Raw genomic sequence first — 19,376 nt, 5'->3', positions numbered from 1 at the left:
ATCTTAATCCACACACTATCTAACAATTATGCTCTAAGATTTGCCAATTTCCCCAATTCACATCTGATAGACACAGTATGGCATTTTCTTATGAACACACAAATTGAAGTTTTCTTTGGTTTAAAGACTGGACTTTCCCAGGGTATTCCACCCAGGGCTCATCTCACATCCCTGGGACAGCTGGGGACACACGGCAGAGGTCTCCTTGGTGCCAGTCCTACCAGGCGCTGTTCCGTCTGCATAGCAGAGACCTCTGAAGGACGGACTTTCATGACCAAGCCACAGGCTCAGCCGGCTTCACAAGGTCCGTGTCCGCAGCAGTCAGGACTGGGTCCTTCTCTGTCAAAGGGATGCCCGAGAGCCTGGATATGCTGTCTCCTCCTGACACTCTGCTACGCCAGCTGCACATAGCTCAGGGTCCCCAGGACGACCAGGCAGGGCTGATGCAGGGCTGATGCAGGGGACCGGGTCAAGGTGCTCAAAGCAAGGCTGGTTCACAGGTGAGGGTCTGTGGGGTCACTGGAGGTGAAGGCAGTACTGGGAGGAAGTGGAGGGAATCAGCTCCTTGGAGTCTTCTTCCCAAGGGTCCTCGGAACTGGCCTTCGCCAATCACTGCCAGGGTGTCTACGCCTTTCTTTAGGGTACACTGTGCAGCTTAGCAGATTAAGTCCCAACCCTGCATCTCTGCCTGGCACTCAGGTCCCCTCTTGTTGGCAGAAATCCTCCCATGAGGGTGGGAGCAACCCGTGGTAGAAAGGCACTCAGCTGTACACAACAGAGAAACAAAGGGCTGTGACAGACCGCACACTAAGCTCCTCCCCCCCACGGCCCGGCCCCAGGCTGAGGAGGTTAGCCATGGGTAGGGAGCTCCCACGACTCTGAAACCTCCAGAGGCGCCTTTCAGGTCAGAGCCGCACTCAGCATCATCTCCATGCTTGCCACGATGAGCAGGTCACTCAGCTTTCTCACCTGTGAAAGGACACTATCTGGGGCCGTGACAGCATCTACGCTCTCTGAATCAGACACAGCTGCCTCCCAGGTGGACCTGCTTCTTGAAGTCACCACCTGTGTGACGGCGAACTGATGACCTCCACCTAAGAGGAAAATCGAGTCAGAGGAAAACACAAATGGACAACTATCAGCAAAGCCAAGACCTAGGACGAAACCTGGAAAGTGGACCCCACTGTCCTATCTTACACACCAGATGGCTCCCAGCTTGGTGGGCCAGTCATCCAAACATTACCTGAGAGCTGGCTGGAGTCCCTAGCCACATCACTGGTGATAGATCAAACCCATCCCAGTCCAAGACAGGAAAGAAGATCTTAAAGCTTAGACACCACCTGCCAGGAAAGGCAGACATGGCCCCAGCCCTGAAGTTCGTGAAGCAGCGAGGAAGATGGGACCTTTCAGGGAGGGCAGGATGCAGACAACAGTGAGGACTTCTTAACTGCACTTCCTGGTCCACATGCCAAGAGGACCCAGTGCAAAGGAAGGAAGTAAACTGAGCACAAGCACACGTCCATCAGTGCAGGAGGCGCTCCCTCTGGCAGGAGCAGGGCCAGGGCTGACCACACACTCCTGTAACCAGCTCCAGCCTGTAGTGGACAGCAGAGCACCCAGACACCACCCCACAGCCTGCTGTCCGCAACCCAAATTCTTGGGAACCACCTGGCTGCACATGCAGGCACCTGACCACAGAGCTGGCCTCACACAGCGGGGAAGAGGTGTCTTGGGGCCAGGCGTTAGCAGTGGGGACTCTGACCGCCCGTACCCTATCAGTAGCTGCTGCACCCATGGGACCCATGAGAGGAAGTGGGGCACTTTCTCAGGTACGGAGCTCAAACCAGTAGGCAGGGACCCTGGCACACACCCGGGACAGGAGCCGCTCTGCTGTGTGATCCACAGTGCAAAGGACACGAAGGAACAGAGACCAAACCTTCTGCCAGGGAGTGGGTCTGGTCCCGGGTCCCTGACCCTCTAAAACGTGTCAACTCACTTGCCACCCTGTGCCCTTGCAAGAGCAGTTAAATAGCACCCTGGGCCCACGGGGCCTGCTGCCTCTTCCAGCCTTTGGCACTTTCAGCTTGTGTGCAACTGTTTTAATGCTGATTTTAAAAATACAGTTAAGTACTTTTTATTCCTTACATACACATAAGTGTCAATGGTAACAGTCACAAAACATGTCGAAACATAAGAAATCCTCTTTAAATAAATTATTTAAACAATATAAAAACATGAGTTGCAGCTCTTCCAGGAAACATACACACAGAACTCCTCTACCTCTAATTCATAAATATTCCACTGAGATCAGAACAGTCTCTGGACACCTGGAAGGGGTCACCATGCGCTGTGGCCTGAACCCAGGGCCTGTGCCTGTCTATGGTGAGCTACACCCAGCCGGGTGATCCACATTCAGTGACTGAGAAACCCAGGGCCATAAGGAAATGTGTCAGTTTATCACCACAAACTATGAAAACCTTTCCCCTCAAGCCTCACTGACTCCCGAATCCACCACTACCAAGGCTGAAGAGACTTACTTCTTCACCCGGGTACCGACCATCAGGCAACAGACTGGTGCTGAGTGTGTTCCAGGATGCAGGGTCAGCATGTGCTGAGCCTACAGAGAGACGTACTTCAGTGACATCCAATTCACAACAAAAGGATGCGTCCTCCTACTTCTCCCCCGCTAGGACGTCAAACAGCAAGAGCGTAGAGAAACCACTCCTTAATCCAAATGTGAACGCACCACACAGTTCAGGAGCCGGGGGCTGCCAGGGCAGCGGCCGTCCAGGAAGCTCAAGGTGCTGAATTTGCAAGGGGCAAGGGGCACACTCTGCAGGCAAAGGGAGCGAAGCCGGCACTGTCCTCAAAGACCTTAACTTAGCAAAGAAAGCATTAAAAACACAGCTTCAAAGGATTAAGGAGCTGCACCTCAGCTGGTGGAGGGCACACAGCACAGGAGCAAAGCATGTGCACTGGGCAGGGGAGGACACGGAGGACGCTGGGCTGGGGGCGAGTGTGCACTGCCCACTGCAAGGAAACTTGGCTGCCCCCAGAGACAGCGGAGACCATGGAGACAGTAGTGACCCCAACCACCCCTCCATGCCAGGGAGGGAGCCCGCCACACCACCTTGGGTCTGACACCAGTGAGTGGAGCGCGCCACGCTGGTGACATTCACGGGCGTGTCACTGACTGCCTCACCGAGCTTGACTCCGGACCACGGCCCTCAGACTGGAAGCCCTGCTCAGAGCACCCCAGGGAGCAGCCTGCCAGGAGAGAGAGCCGCCCACCACAGAGGGCGGGGCAGGGCTGTGGCTGCTCCGGGTGTGCAGGGCATGGCTTCCAGGCTCAGGCCTTCTGCTCAGCAGGGCCGGGGGAGGAAGTGGACGCCTGGAGGCCAGCCACCTGCCCGCCCATGGCCAGGCTTCTGAGACTGCCACAAAGCTCTCCAGTGTGCAGCGCTGCGGTTCCAGGCCCAGTGTCGTCAGTCTCTACCTCTCAGATCCTTCAAAAGCATCTGACAATGGCCAACAGCCACGTGTCCTCTCCAAGGCCTCCAGGACCCTGCTCCTGCTCTCTGACCATCACTCCCACATCTGCACGGGCATCTCTTTCTCCAGCAAACCACAATTTGCTGCTGCCCCCCAGGGCACTGTCCTTAGCAAAACGGTCTGTCCTGAACTTTATCCCTTTACTTAAACTTGCTTGCTGTGCATGGTGGCACACAACATAATCCCAGCACTCAGCAGGCTGAGGCAGGAGAATTACACCGAGTTTGAGGCCAGCCTGGATTACAAAGTGAATTTAAGACCAGCCTGGCCAGCTATGGTGAGCACACCTGTGATCTCAGCACTCAGGAGGCTGAGGCAAGAGGGTCTCTGTGAGCTCAAGACTAGCCTGGGCTACACAGTGAGTTCATCTTACTGAACTGTGTACCTAGACCCTGTCTCAAAATATAGGCCAGCCTGAACTACATATAGAGACCTTGTCCCAACATAAGAAAAATAAACTTGCTTCCCCCCTTTGAGAAAATGACAAATGAAGTAGTGGGGAAAAGAGAATAAGAAAAGGAGGATTATAATTAGGAAACAATAAATCATCAGGCTTACTCAACTGTATGTGTGTAACTGGCAACTACATAACCACTTAGCTGTGTACAGAATTCAGTCTCAGGTCCCCTGTGGCAAAAATACAATGCCTAACACTGAGAAGTCACCTTTATTTCCTTGGCCCTGTGTGTGCTTGAAGATTTACACCTGAAAGAGCACCTGCTAGCAGACAAGCACAGCGAGGTGGTAGTGGCACACCTGAAACTCTTGCTTACATTCTCGTTGCTGAGACAAAATACCCCATGCCCACAACTCTAGGAGAGGTTTTTGGCTCACAGTGGGCGGAGGTTTCAGTCCGTTCTCAGCTGGCTGTGAGGCTGGGTGGCTCAGCAGATTTACTGGAACCACTGGAATTCTTTTACTAGAGCCTTATCTGTCCAACCTCTTTTTATCAAGAAATGCCTAGGTCAGTCCATGTGCTTCCCATTCATGGGGGAATTCTGTTTTAGGATTTTAGCTTCACTCCTCTTTGGGGGAAACAAGGGATGGAGGATTAGTTTAAAATATTTAACTCACGCATAAAATAACTGCCTCGTGTTGAAAGCAGAACACGGCATCTCTTCTTGTTCCCTGACTCCGGCCAGCGGAGGCACAGGCTGTGCGTCTGCCCCTCCTGGCTCCCGTGCTCCTAGGTAGTTTGTCCCTGCCTGCCTCAGCAACCTTCCATCCCTGCGAGCCTGGTGCAGCTGTCCCCCACCCACAGATCTGTCAGAAGCTCTTCTCAAACACTGAGATGCAAAGCGGCCATGCAGGCAGCTGTCCTGAGCTGCACTGGGGAAACCTGCCAGGGCGGCGGGTAAGGCAGGGACGGAAGCCGGGGCTTAATGGGTGACAGGGCCTGCCGATGCCACCAAGCGGTGACACTGCCCCACGCACTTCCTCTGACAGCCCTAGCACGTCATGGTGCTGCACACCTGAAATCCCAGCACTCTGGGAGGCTGAGCCAGGAGAATCTCAATTTTGAACAGAGCTTGGGAAATGTAGTGAAATCCTGTCTCCAAATAAAAAATAAAGCATGGGCTGGGTACATAGCTCAGGGCAAAGGCACTAGGTTCAACCCCAGCGCTGCAAAGAAAGAGAGATGGGGAGAGAGAAAAGGAAAGGGAGAGAAAGGGAAGAGAACGGAAGGGAGGGAAGTGGGGGAAGTCAGGTCTTCAGGGAGCAGTCAGGCCACCTGGCCTAGGGCAGACCACATAGGTCTCCAGGGTTCAGATCCAGCCTGGTACCCAACTGCAGATGGCTCCTCTCACCAGGCAGCACAAATCCCTCTGCAACTGGCACATCAGGAACCTACAAACCAACAGTACCAACCCTCTCCAGAGTATCCCTGAAATTCGAGACCCCATGAGCCCCCTTAAGCGGCCTCAAAACTACTTGCTCCCCAGAAGCATCCTCTCCTCGGCTGGGCCCTGTCCTTCCTGAAACAGCTGCTCCAACGGCCCTCTCCATGGCTAAACCACCCCAGCGAGCTGTTCTCCCGCCACAGGGTTGCTGAAATCTAAGCACTCCGCTGCAGACAGGCCTGGCAAATTCTGATTACAGAGAACCACAATCTCAGATGGCATTCAGAGGTCTCCACAAAATCACATTTCCAGAGGGAATAAGCCAGCCTCCAAGCTGAGCTGCAGTGGAGCGGGGAAATAACCGGCAGAGACAGCAGCGCCCTCCATATGGCCTGCTAATTACCAGTCTCCTTCCAGAAATAGCTGAAGACTGCAGGATTTCTGTTGTTGTTAAAATAACCACAGCCTTTATTCTCAGGTTGGGAAACCATCTGATTTATTCAAATGCTCCAGCTTCTAAACATAATCACAGCTATGTGTGCTCAGCTGGGAGGGGCACGATGGAGAGGAGCCCTGAGGCACGGGCTCCTCTCCCCAGAGACAGCTGGGGGTGTCAGGCAGAGGGCCCTGGTGGTACTTGGGTGCTCCACTGCCTTGTCACACCTGAGGGAGGCGTGAAGGGCTCTCCCACCGCCTGCAGGGGTCCCCTGGGTGCACCCAGCCTCCACACAGTGTCCTTCAGCTCAGGGGAGTGACTCTCAAGTGCCCAGAAGGCTCTACAGCACCTGGACTGGACAGCAGCCTGCTTCCCAAAGCTGCAACCCACCAGGGGTGGCAGGAGAACTCACATGCACATGACAGAAGCACGGTCCTTTCCACCCTGGCTCCCCAGGGGCAGATGGGCCCCGGAGGGGAGACACAGAGTGGTCGAAGCCTGACCGTGGCAGCTGTGAACTCAGGGGACAGGAAAGCCCCCCGAGCCAGGCAAGCATGGTCCCCACACCTGGAACTTGCTTAAGGATGGACTCCACAGAAGGAACCCGGTAGACAATCAGCTTTCCAGGAAGCCAAGAAAAGAGACCCTGAGTTTCCATGAAATCCAGATGTCAGAAGGGGCCTCACGACTGTTGATACTTGTGCTTAAGCAACTTCCCCTAGGAAAGCTGGGTTCAAGTTCTCAGTCTGCAAACAACTCCACAGTTCATTTCTTTCAAGGGAGCAAAGTATCTATGAACCAAACACAATGATTCACATGATTTCCACTGTGCATAACTATAACAGAATATTTACACACCTCCCTAAATTCTGGCCGGCCACTCCCCAAAGGGCTCTTGCTCCTGTGTGTTTCCTAATGTTGGAATCCACTTTTCAGCCCACTGAGAGCACTGGCAGTCGCTCACTGCCAGCCTCTCAGCTATTCCATATAAAGGCAAACTGCAAAGATAACCATGTTTCTACTGTCTACACAATAACCAGTGCCCAAACAAGTAGGGCAGCTGTCCCTACATGAATTATGGCATAAGAAGTGTGCAAAAAGAATTGTTTTAGCAGTTAAAACTCTCATTTGCAGGTGGCCTTGCACTCCCTCCCACCACACCTATGCACAGTGAGCTCCCGAAGGGCCCCGCTGGAGGGAGCCACCGCGGTCACAGCTACGTTGAGAGAAGGACCTGGCCTCAGGGAGGCATCACCTGACCCTCAGTGGGGTCCGAAGGGTGTTGGTCATGTGTGATAGCTTTGGCCCCATTCAGTTCTAAGGGAAAAGAGACAACTTGACTCTAGAACAATGGCTTCAGCTTAGGCATCACAGACCTCATCCTTTGGACGACAAGTCTCCTGCTGTGTCTTCTGGAAGAACTGAGGCCATTCACCATGACTTCCTCCCACAGAGCCACCTGGTCCCTCCCCTTGCTGTGCTGCAGCCTATCCACATGCCAGACACCATGACCAGCATCAGTCCCTTCATCATGGGCAGAAACCACTCAACATGGACATTTCTCAGGGTAAAAAGTCACTGGGACAAATCTGTCATTTCATCCTCAAAAATAATTTAGCATGAATTCAAAGACAGCTCCCGCTATACTTGGACTAAGGGTTCTGCTGGCCTAACCAAAACAGACTGATTCCATGGTCCTGCAGAAGGCACACCCAGCTTCAGATGGGGCCATTAACAAGGAACACTCTGGAACTCAAAGCAAGGTGAAAGGCAATGTAGAAAAAAGTTTAAAGGTAAACTATACAAGTAGTGACTAGAAATGATGATGATGAATGTGCGAAGGCTGCCATTGGAGATTCGCGTGTGATGTGGAAAATGAAGAGGAAAAGAGACCTCTATGCAAGACTTCTTACTTAGGGAGGAGTCAGGTTTCCTAAAGGAAAAAGTATTCTAAAGTTACAATTTAACCCAAAAGCAAACCGCAGACAACCATCCTCCCTGTCACTCTGTGTGGCAGCAGCCTAGAGCTGTTGTGACCCAGCATCCACTCCAGCTCAGACCCATGCAGCCAGCTCGTTTCTGGGAGGTTTGCACAGATTTGAGTAACTGTGCATGTTAGGTGTTTGCTTCGTGCAACTAAACTTAATTAAGTAATTTCAGTATCCATCTAGAGGTGGTAGAGAGGAAACAAAATCCATAAAACAATCACGGTAAAATACTACAGACTTACAGGAAACACACAAGATCAGCAAAAGCTTCCCACAGAATAATAATAATAATAATAATAATAATAATAATATCCACTCTCCTTTCACCTCACCCCACTGGTTAACACAGGCAAAAAGGGTCTGCTTTCCAAAACTCCATCAAATGCCACAGAAGGGAGATGAAACCGAATCACAAAGAACCCTCACCCTTGCGCTAATGCTTCAAACACTGTCAGAGTGTAACTTAGCCAAGATCAAAACCAATGAATTCAAATTTGTGTTCTCATCACATGTTCTTCTTCCAAGCTAAGCATCAACAGTGAAGGCTCATGGCAGTCCTTTGAGGCTACCCAGTCTGGGCCTCAGAGCACCCTGCAGATCAGTGCTGAGCCACTGGAGTCCACACTGCCCGCCCAGTCCCCGTCCATCCCCAAGCCTCCCACAGAGTGGAAGAGGCCCAGATCTCTCTCAGGCAGCCTGAGCACCCCAGAATTACTGAGGGATCAGAAAAGATATCAAGGTGTCATCACAATTTCATTTCTCACTAAGTAAAGAGCAGCTACTGGTTCCTCATTAACTGTAACAAACCCTCTGTATAACAACCAGGAAACAACATGCTACCAACTCAAAGGAAGCTGGCAGAAACCAAGAAAGTGCCTGCTTCACATCTTGTGCTGTTCAGTTTCTTCACTGGGACACATGATGTGTAAAGCTTTCCCACATTTCCATGTAAATGCTGGAGTCGAACTGCACAGGAGTAAGGTAACCTTGTGAGTGTCCTCTCTCCTTTCTCAAAATGTAGAGGCGATGTTTCATTTCACTTGCTGGTGCAAGCAATAACCCAAAGCCTAAAGACTGGAGAGTCTTTCTAGCTATTAAAAATATTCCAAGTCAAATGTTCCTGACTTACGTTATCTCAAGCCTCGTGATCCTCTGGAGGAAGAGTCGTGGGTGGAGCATGGCCTCAGACTCTACCCAGGAACGATGTCAGCAACCAGCCCGAAGACGGTCCAGGTGCTCCCCTCAGGCACCAAGTTCGGTGTGGTTGCCAGGCACTTCTGCAGCACCTCAGACCGTGAGCCAAGAGAAAAGCCAGGCAACAGAAGCGCTGTCAGGACCTCTTTGGGCCTGGCCATCCCCACTGCCGGCAGCTCTGAGGCCAGGAAACTGCCACATTCTATGTCCCTTCCTGATCACCCAGCCATGCTGTTGAGGGACACAAATGCTCAGGGGCTGACCAACTTAACAACACCCCATGTCCAGCACTTCTTTTTAGCAGCCTAGAAGGGAAATTTTTGTTTTGCTGGGATGTTCTCCAACACTTCACCTGACTGGCTATAAAAGTAACCTCGTCTGTGGGCCCAACAGGTTTGGGGGAAATAATTTCCCTAGTAAATGAGGAACTCCCTGGGCTGTGCCTCTGCCAAGGAATCCAGTCAGCCTCAGGAACAGAAAGCACAATTTCAGCTGGGCGCTGCGGTGCACACCTGTAATCCAGGAGGATCACAAGTTCAAGCCCAGCCTGAGAAACTTAATGACTTTGCAAGACCATCTCAAAATAAAAAATAAAGGAGCGGATTTAGCTCAGTGGTTCTGCCACCTGCCTCACAAGCTCAAGGACCAGAGTTCGATCCCCAGTACCAAAAAAGAATGAAAGGAAGAAAAAGAGAGAGAGAGAAAGGAAGGAAGGAAGGAAGGAAGGAAGGAAGGAAGGAAGGAAGGAGGGAAGGGAGGGGGCTGGGAATGGAGCTCAGTGTGAAGGCCTGGGTTCAATCTCCAGTGCCACCAAAAGAAAGCACAGTTGAAAAAAAGGGGGTTGTAAGCTTAAGCATCCAGGAGAAAACTGTACTGGTCATAAAAAGACACAGTGACACAGTTCAACAAAGTTCAACATGGCTTTGTCAAAATGCAGGTGTCTTTAGAGACAGGACACATTTATATGGAGTACAAATGTGAATTAGGGCCCAGGAGCCCTAAGCTCTGAAATAAGCCAGCTATGACTCAGGCAGGTCAGCGTGCACAGGGCCAGGCTGCAGCTCCGTGGTCAGGCAGAAGCCCACTGGAGGCCCCACCCCAGGTCCTCGGCCCAACCCCAAGCTCTGCAACATGGCAGAAAGGCTGCCGCAGACCAGCACCACAGCTGCTCCAACTGCACCTCCCGTCATAAAAAGACTTGCTGGGCCCAATGTTCTCTAGTTTCAATCAGCAAGTACTCGGTAACTATTGACTGAACAAAGGCATGAACACATGAAAACTAACCATCAATCTTGCCTTCGGATGCCTCTGGGTGGTGAGGGCTTTGCTACCGACTTGGTTCCTGCAGCACAGCAGACTGGGCTTTGGCTGGGGAGGTGCGGAGATGTCAGCACACACAGACTGCTGAGGCGTAGGGCCGGGGTGCATGCAGTGGTTCAGTCGCTCTCTCAAGGGCTACACACAGGGTCTGGGGCCCAGCTCCACTCAGTACCCTGAGCTGTCCGCTTGGTTTCATTTGATTCTATGTTGCTCACAGGAAGAAAACTCCTCCTAGGTTAATTAGCGGCAGGCAATGGAAGTCCCCATGAGTCGGTCGTAACAGAAGGGTCATGTGGGGCTCCCTCACAGGAAGCCTCGTGCAGAACACGGTGGGGTTTGACAGTCCGTGCAGACTGCACCCTCGAAATTCTTTATCTGGGAGGCGAAGGCTCCATTACCACTGTAATCAATGAACCAAAGACCATCCCACTTTAACTTCTCAGAATGAGCCAGCACTTGACCCTAGTGTAGTTTTCTATCTCACTAAATGCATTACTGCCGTTCACAGACACAGAGTGGGTCACCCATCTGGTGGAAGGAAACAAAACTCTTTCAAAAAATCCAGATTTCACTTCTTAACAAAAAAAGAAAATATGCACATTCTACTACAAGAGTAGAGGACTAACAAATTCTTAAAACAAAGCCAGATGTTTTAAAAATAATTTCTGTCTGGAGCATGAATAAAGAAAAAAAGACAACTGAAGAAAGTGAATAAATGGAAACTTTAAACAATTATCAATTCTCTGGCAAGCACAAAGGGGATAACTTGTAATGGTTTCAAGATTGTTTTGCTCAGTAAAAGATATACTGACACAGTTGGAGAACACTTAGGATATAAACAAAGATTAATAATGTTATTCCAAATTATTTTCAATTTTTTCATTTTAATGTAATACAAGTAGATATTAATAAAGAAAATATTAAAAACATTCTTTTACTGTATGAAAAAATAAAGAAAACTTTCATAATGAAATAACTAGGAAATAACAATGGTTAAGATACTGTGTATCATGATCTTAGAAGATTGCCCCAAATGTTACTCAGAGTACATCAAATTCTTAAACTGACTGCAAGCTGAACATTTTAGTCACCCAAAGTGCTGAAACTTCTCTGTGGAGAACACAGGCCGGAAGGGACCTCTAGACCCTGTCTGAAGGACCAGGGAACCGAGGCCATGGGCCCTGACCATGAGGGGACAGCCCCATCCGAGGATCACGTGCACCCCATCAGGAGGGCAGAGGTCTTCCCTGGGCTTCACAGGTCCTGGGCCACCATGCATCAGAACCGCAAGTGGGAGCCTGTCAGACCGAGGCGTGGGGACCCGAGCCCTTGGCATGTGGCAGCTAGGGGCATCTAGAGACAGGGGCTGGGCATCCAGAAAGCTCCAGTGAAACATGGCACAGCCAGAGCATGGGAGGAGAGCACAGCAGTGTGTGGGGGCCTCTGCTGTGGGAAGGGTTAGTGATCACCTGCCCTAAATATCCAGGATGCCCCAGGGACTGAGGGCTTCTCCCTCGACCCCCCGGAGCCTCAGAACAGTGATTCTTCCTCCACTATGGGAAAGCCTGTCCCTGAATATGAGTTTCACCCCTCAGCTCAGGCGCCTGACTTCAGCAGACGTATCCATCTGCAGCCCCAGGGCGGCTGTGCCCTCCAACTCCCCATCTCTGCACAGGGGTCCATGACTCAGGGCCGGGCCCAGCAGCCTCTGCCACTGACAGAGGTTTAGAGACAGGCACAGAGGGACCCCAGAGGACTCTATCATGACGTATCTGTCTTTTCTTTTCTTCTGCAAAGTATTGCACGGCCCCTCAGCAATTCTTAATCATGGTTTTATTTATGCTTTCTCCACTAAAGTGCCCAAAAGATAGAGCCAGTGTTTTCTGTTCAACTGTAAATTAAAGGCAGATGACACTGCTGGAGAAAATTCACAGTGATGCGACATTAATTAAACACACAGAACTAAATTCTGCTCGTATTTACACGTGTATGTACGAGCGCACGCACAATTCCATGTCCCACAATGCTTGGAACACTTCAAGAGCCATCACAAACACGCAAGCCCCGTGCGCTCTCCCCTCTGCTCACCCACCCACCTGCAGGACAGCGGCGCTGCAAACCACTGTGCGCCCTGACTGAGCTGCCTTACTTCTAGAGCTCAGAGGGCGGCGCTGAGCATTCGGAGCGGTTCCTGGACAGGTCTGGCGCTGAGACCTCAAGCCGGGTGGACAGCGCCACGCTGCTGAGCCTCCGAACTGGCACCCAGTGGAACCAAGCCCGCTCCTGGGGCTTGACGGGGTCTGCAGCAGCCTCCGGTGCCCAAATGCCCAGGAATGGACCAGGTGCTTCTCCACGTGCTCCAGCTCTTCCGCAAAGCTGCACACTTACGTGTGAGTGCGTCGTATGTGCTCCTAGGCAGGGCGCTCCCTGGTAGGACCGAACTGCAAGGTGTAGTCTGCTGTCAGGTCACCAGGGTCATCACTATGGCTCTCAACTCATCTTGTAGCAGCGGCTTCCAAAGCATGATTCTTTCTTGGTCACACTATTATGCTAAGTCCTTCATGGATACTTTTTTTTAGATTATTGAAATTTTCTTATTTTAGCAATGTTTTACTTAGAAGTACCCAAATTTGTGTGTCTGGTCTTATCATCAACTGAATTTTCCTTCCTTGTGAACCTGAGATAACTTGAGTTTAGGAAGCTTTAAGAATTTGAATGCTAGTGTAAAAAAATCAAACGGGGCCGGGGGTGTAGCTCAGTGGTGCCGCCACCTGCCCCACAAGCACAAGGACCTGAGTTCAATCCCCAGTACCAAAAAAAAAAAAATCAAACAGGGAGGCCCAAAATAAGTAGGTTGATTTCAATAAACTCTTGTCTTTCAGAATTAAAAGAATCATACTACAGTGATATATCTGCACCCATGTTTATAGTGGCACAGTTTGTAATAGCTAAAACTTGGAAACACCTCAAATGCCCATCAATTGGAGACTGGATAAAGAAGATGTGGGTTTTTAATAAAATGGAGTACTACTCAGCCATAAAGAATGAGAAACTAGAGTCATTTATAGCTAAATGGATGCATATTGAGGCCATACTCTTAAGTGAAATAAATAGAACACATGTGTAAATACCGAATAGTTTCTCTGGTGTGAGAAACTGAAAGTGTAAATAAGGATCAAAATGTGTAACTGAAATTGTGAAATAAGAAGAAAAAGTCTAAAGGAGCAGGGGAAGTGGGAGGGGTAGGGGAAAGGAAAGAAGGGAAAAGAAAAAATATGAGAAAAGGAAAAAATGGAAACAAAGTCTGTAAATAGGGAGGGGTGGAGGAGATGAAGGGAGGGCAGGGGAAGGGGGAAAAAATAAGAACCAAGAGACATCATGTTAATAAAAGGTGAGACATGGCTTTGGGAGTGTTTATACAAGATCAGGGAGCTGCTCAACAGCCTGTAGAGTGTTTAAATCATACATTAGATATTATAGATTCAAAATAACTTATTTAAAAAGAAAAGCCCTAAACAATATGGTTAGGACACTTCCATTCTCTTTCAAGAGGCAAAAAAGCAGCCATTCAGGTTCTTTGATTATTGGTTTGATTTTCTGCTTGGCAGTGCAGTGGGAGTCAGTCATAGCTTTTGTCTCTGGAGACGTTTTGCTTTGCTAAGGATCGCAGATCCACTCTGGAAAAGCTCCTGATCTTAATTGTCCTTCTACACCTGAGATGGTTGAGATTTAGTTCTTGTGCCATACTTAAAGCACTCTTCTGTCCCTTCTCCACTGCCCTGCTCCTGAGAAATCATGAAATTTGTTTCAAGGCACTTCCCTCTTCTGTGGCTGCTGGATTTCAAGGCAAAGCTTCCAGAATGGTGAGTTTCCCCTCCCTGGAATCCTTCCAGAGTAAAGCTGACCTTCACTTATCTCTGGGCCATATAGAAAACTGGTCTGGGTTTAATCCTAAAACTCAAAAAAATAAATGTAAAAGTTTTAGTCCAGATTTATCTGTCTTTAAGCCCTCAGGCAAAACTGGAGAATGGTAAGAACAGCTAACCCGGCTCTGCCCACTTCCTTGCACCTCTAGTCAGCCACCTCTGGCACTGGACGAGATAAAGTCTAAGGGACACCTTAGATTGGGCACAGAACAAGAGGGGTAGACAAGGATGACTTCTTTTCCTTTGTTTTTTTTTTTCAACATGGGAAAAACTGTCCTAGGTAGACATCTGCAGCACAGCAGACTGGAGCTTTGGCAGGCCTTCTTCCCTCACTGCTTGGAATTCATACTTAGCTCCAAAGAGTGTTACCTAGTCTCTTCTACATGCAAACCTGGCCTGAGTGGACCCCCACTGGAGATAGTTAAAATTACCTGTAACAGTTTTTCCCTTTAGAGGGAACAGTTACATGTGGCTATTAAACAACTGTGGTTAACAAAGCAACCATGAGAGGCCTATGTAGCTGGGTATTCCAGTCAGATAAACCGTCAGCTTAGGGCCCATCTAAAATGGTCTTTGATTTCACAGGTGTAGAAGATTTTAATTCCTTTTGATTCTTATTACAGGAGATCCCTGTTAATTGATCTACAAAGTTCTGACTCATCTTTTTTATAATTATAAACCTAAAAATTATAAAAGTTATTATGATTCAACTTGGCCAAATACATCTGAGTGCACTGTGGTTTACAAACAAGTTGTCTTATGTGTGTGTCTGTCTGTCCAATTTGTTGCAACACGTACGGCTGTTATGTTTGAGCTTTTTTCTTTTGGCATTTTGGATTTTTTAAGATGTTTGCCTGTAACACAAGTTGGCTTACAGATGAATGTAATTAAAGACATGCTTCCCCCAGGTTGCCAGATGATCCAAATAATGTCAACTGGTTTTACAAATACAGTACATATTGTTGTTTTTGTATAACTTAGGAATCTTTCATTGGCCAAAATAATGTGTTAATTGTTATGATCTGGCTCTCACAGGTCATCTAAAAATTTGTTAAGATAATTAAAGACTCTTGGGCTTAGGAAAACTGTGGGACAGGACTCCCCTTGGTAAATACAGGAGCAGCTTCCTGGAAAAGGTTTATTCCAGCCTTTGTTCACAAAGGGGACCCCAATAATTTCCATAGCCTCGTGGGAAATACATTGCTAAACATATTACTGTGTTAGGCATACATTGGTCATGGTCAAAATTTTCTGTGGGAAAACAAGGTTTTATTTAAAATGTTCTTGGTACAAAACAAAATTAGGGACAAAGGGTTTCATGTAACTGATACTCACTGTTATTTCACGGTGTACTAAATGCCATTCATGCCTTCTGGGTGTACAGGTCTCCTAGGATAGTGTTTATGGTGATGATCTTTTCTGACTCAGGTATCTGTCTTCCTCTTGCACTCCAGCTACTTGTGATAAGAGGTGCATGTCAAGCCAGCACGAGAAAACCAGTCAAATAACAGTTATCTTAAAAGTTTATGTGCTGTATGTTGTATGTGTCACCACACTTAGTGATGCTCAGTCACCAAACAGGTGAAACGTCACACTAAAATTAGAGGCTAGATATTATGAACTCCTAAGGTACATTCATAGGCCAATATGTATGTTCTCTTTAGATGGCATCCTACCAAAGGACAACAAATAAAAGTTATCTTTATGTCACTTAATGTCCTGTGATTATATGGAGGTGTCTGACTGAAAGACTATTCCATACTAAGATGGACATGTAAGTGTTACAAAGACAATGTCATTGTGCTTGTCATGCTAAAATACTATGTGTGGCTCTTGATCTTCAGTACCTATTTATAACGTATAACTGTCATCTGCTAACATTCTACAGGGATTCAACTAAATGACCATGGTTGGTAAAATAACAGCCCTCTAACTGTGCTTTACACTTCAAAAGTGCTTGACGTCTTAACTATTATAATAGTTAAGCTCATTGCTCCTACTGAAATACTTATGTCACTGATCTTCTATTCTGGGTGTTCAACAACTAAAGCTTGGAGACTAAAACTAGAAAAGTAACTGGGCTAAGAGGACAGCCAATATTTTGGCCCTGGCCCCTCAAGGTCAACAAAGATCCAGGACACAAAGGAACCTTTCCTACAGGACCCTACATCTTTGGTAAGTCAGTCAACCTCCTGAGCAGGGAGATTGCTGGGCACCAGAGGACAAATGTACCATGTGCCAAAGGAGAGTCACAAAGAGGGAAAAATCTCCCATGCTTTCACTGAAAGCAACATGGTCAAGCAAGACCGTGACCCATCCAGACGGCTGACACTGACAGAGGAGCTGAGAGGCTCTATGCATGGTTCCAGAGTAACACCTGGGGAGACTTAACTGACCTTGATAGATAGCAAGAGGTTCATACTGATTGACAGGTCTCACTTTAACTTGGTCTTAAACACCCAGCAGAAAAGGAAAATACCAAAAGAGGCATAAAAATAATACTATAATAAAGCTAGATATAAAAAAGGGCTCCAATTGCTGACTCCTTCTGACAGTTTCCAGCCACACTGGTAGCTGGTCACAGTTATGGATCAGTAGGAGAAAAATGATGGTAAAATCTGTAAGAGCTCAGCTAGAGTTTTAAATTTCTTAGCGAAATTTGTTCTTCAAATTGTCTCTTATCTTCTTACTGATAGGTCTCCCACCACCTCAGCAGCTATTATGTATAGTAGCTGCCCTCTTCCTATGGTGCCTTGCCCCCTCCCCTGTGTGACATCATGCCAAGATGGTTGCTCCCACCAAAGAACAAACCCTTCTTCCCAGCATGTCCCTGTTCCCACCTAGAAAGTAACCTAATACTCGCTCACCTCCTACCACCTAGTGACATCACTGGCTCCTCCATTCCTTAGTCACTACCTCACTCAACCTGGCCTCAGCCCCTACAAACCCCACCCCAGTCTCTATAAAAGACTCTCCCTGCCCCGGCCATATTGCTTTTGTCTCTCTTGGCCCTTTTACCTGACACTTACAGCTAAAACTTGTGTCAAAGAGAGACTTATGTCAAAGTATCAGACTTATAACCTCTATCAATGAAAAAATCTAAGCCAACAGGTTACAATCACTATTTCAATTTCCAAGTGTGACTTTCTCCCCAACCTGCCCTTCCATTCTAGTGTGCTCATGCTTAGATTATACATGCTCTAATTTCTTTAAAGTTTTGTTTATTCTTGCCTAGAGGCTACCAAACTCCAAGCAGTCATACAAATGGAACCAATGACACATGTGCTAGACTTCTTTTACCGGGATTCACCAGATCGACCTTGTAAACAGCTCATAACTGCTAAACTATATAATACCACTTCTATGTTGCATTCTGAGTCCCCTGGACCTTCTCCTTATCCTCTTTGTGGGAGGCTATTACTAGTTCCTCCCAGTGGAGACCCTTGTTGGCTATATTCATAGCAGTCCTGCTGACCTTATAATTTGCCCCACGTATTAACTGTTTCTTTGGCTTTGTCTCCTCCAGACTCAAAGCTATAGGGCTACCAAGATGACAATGCCTGGCACCTATTGAGGGCCTTTAGAAAGACACTGTAGAGAAACTCTGCTAATGACAACTACAACCCTCTTCAGCTGGAGGTATCCAGAACTGTCTTCACCCTTTGCCCCCTCTCAGCAGTTAGGGGTACTTCTTCAGAGGGGGAATATTGCAGATTGGTAAATTAATTAGATATCTTGTGTGCAATTAGATGGGACCGGCCCTCCAGGAGCCAACACAGCAAGGAGTCAACATGGAGAACAATTGAGGCACATTCACTGGTTAGCATTATAAAAAGGAAAAGAAGTACTACTTCCCCTAGAGGTAGATAGCAGTGATTGATATTCTAAATGGGAAATTCCTTGTATGTGACTTGCTCCCCCATTTGATCCCCATTTAATCAATACTACCTGGGTGACTGTACTTGTAATCTTATAGGTTGGTCATGGTTTTGTCCCACCTCATGCCCACCTTGTAAATTTCCATTGGGTCTTAGAGTTTTGTCCCACTTTGTACCCGCCTCACCACACGGCATGGCTGTATAAAACATCTTTGAAAAGGGTAGTGGGTGGCAACTCACTTTCCGGTCCCCCTTCTGTCTCTCTTAGACAGAAGCTTTCTTTCTTCCAATAAAGTTTCCCTACTCTTAAAAAAAAAAAGATACATTATGAAAAAGTACAAGATCCCAATGATGAATGTAAATGTACTGTATACCTGAGATGTACCAAAAAACTTAACGAAAAACAATTTTTTTACACTCGTCTTTTAAATAGATATGGAACAGACCTTTATCAGTATAACTTTGGTTAAGGTGAGGGAACAACCCTAACTAAACTTTGGTAGCCTGAAACAGCCAGGCGCCTCTGCCCACGCCGATCTTGACTATCCTCCACTGACATTTAACCGACGACTACAAAACTCCTCGGACTCTTACTGCCTTGAAAGCCACATAGCACAACTCCATCTGCTTTGGAAGTAAGCCTCAGCTCAAAATATGAAAGAAGGACAACCCAAACTCACAGTGATGCCCATCATCTTCTTCTCCAGGGAGAAATCACTTTGGAGACAGTGACACGACACCTGCTTGGCTCATGGCCTGCAGGCTATTTGACTTTCCAAACCTAAATTATGAGACTAAAACTACTTACACAGGAATATGTTGCCTTAATCTCTTTGCTTCCTTTTCCTTTGGTACCAAGGATGGAAGGCAGGACCTTGCGCTTGAGAGGCAGGCGAGGTGCTGTTGAGCTAAATCCCCAGGCCCATTTGCTTCCTTTATACAAGGTTTTTAACATTTTTCTCCATACTGAACCAATTTCATCAGTGTTTCTTTAACTGATCTTTCATTAATTATTCTCAATTATAGGAAGTTTATATGATTACTGGCATTTTCCCCAAAATAAATATTCAATTGCCAAGCTTTAACCCGGACCAAGTCTCCTCCTAGTAACAGCTATTTCTCTCCCGCCACGCACAGCAAGTTCCCTGTGAGTCAACACAGCACAGGACGAGCCCGGGGCCTCTGTCACCATCACTGGGCGCAGCCGGTGGGAAACCGCGTCTGGCCCAGCACCCGCCTGA

The 19,376-nt window shown here is 48.0% G+C and overlaps 1 protein-coding gene across 6 annotated transcripts in view; it reads right to left on the bottom strand.

Moving 5' to 3' along the window:
• Window positions 1–19,376, bottom strand: part of Ldlrad4 (low density lipoprotein receptor class A domain containing 4) — a 250,063-nt gene that overhangs the window by 193,820 nt on the left and 36,867 nt on the right. The window contains exon 1 of one of the 6 annotated variants that reach the window (XM_087195245.1): window positions 970–5,805. The exons of the other annotated variants lie outside the window; for them this stretch is intronic. The gene's annotated coding sequence lies outside the window, so the exon portion shown is untranslated. Of the gene's footprint in view, window positions 1–969; window positions 5,806–19,376 lie in introns of those variants that run through there. 6 annotated transcript variants of the gene reach the window in all.

This window comes from Heterocephalus glaber, unplaced genomic scaffold (genome assembly GCF_053883595.1).
Source record: "Heterocephalus glaber isolate CG9 unplaced genomic scaffold, H.glaber_assembly_v1.0 deba00000331, whole genome shotgun sequence".
Taxonomy (NCBI): domain Eukaryota; kingdom Metazoa; phylum Chordata; class Mammalia; order Rodentia; family Bathyergidae; genus Heterocephalus; species Heterocephalus glaber.
Note: the sequence above shows the minus strand (reverse complement) of the source record. Positions and strands in the feature narration are given on the sequence as shown.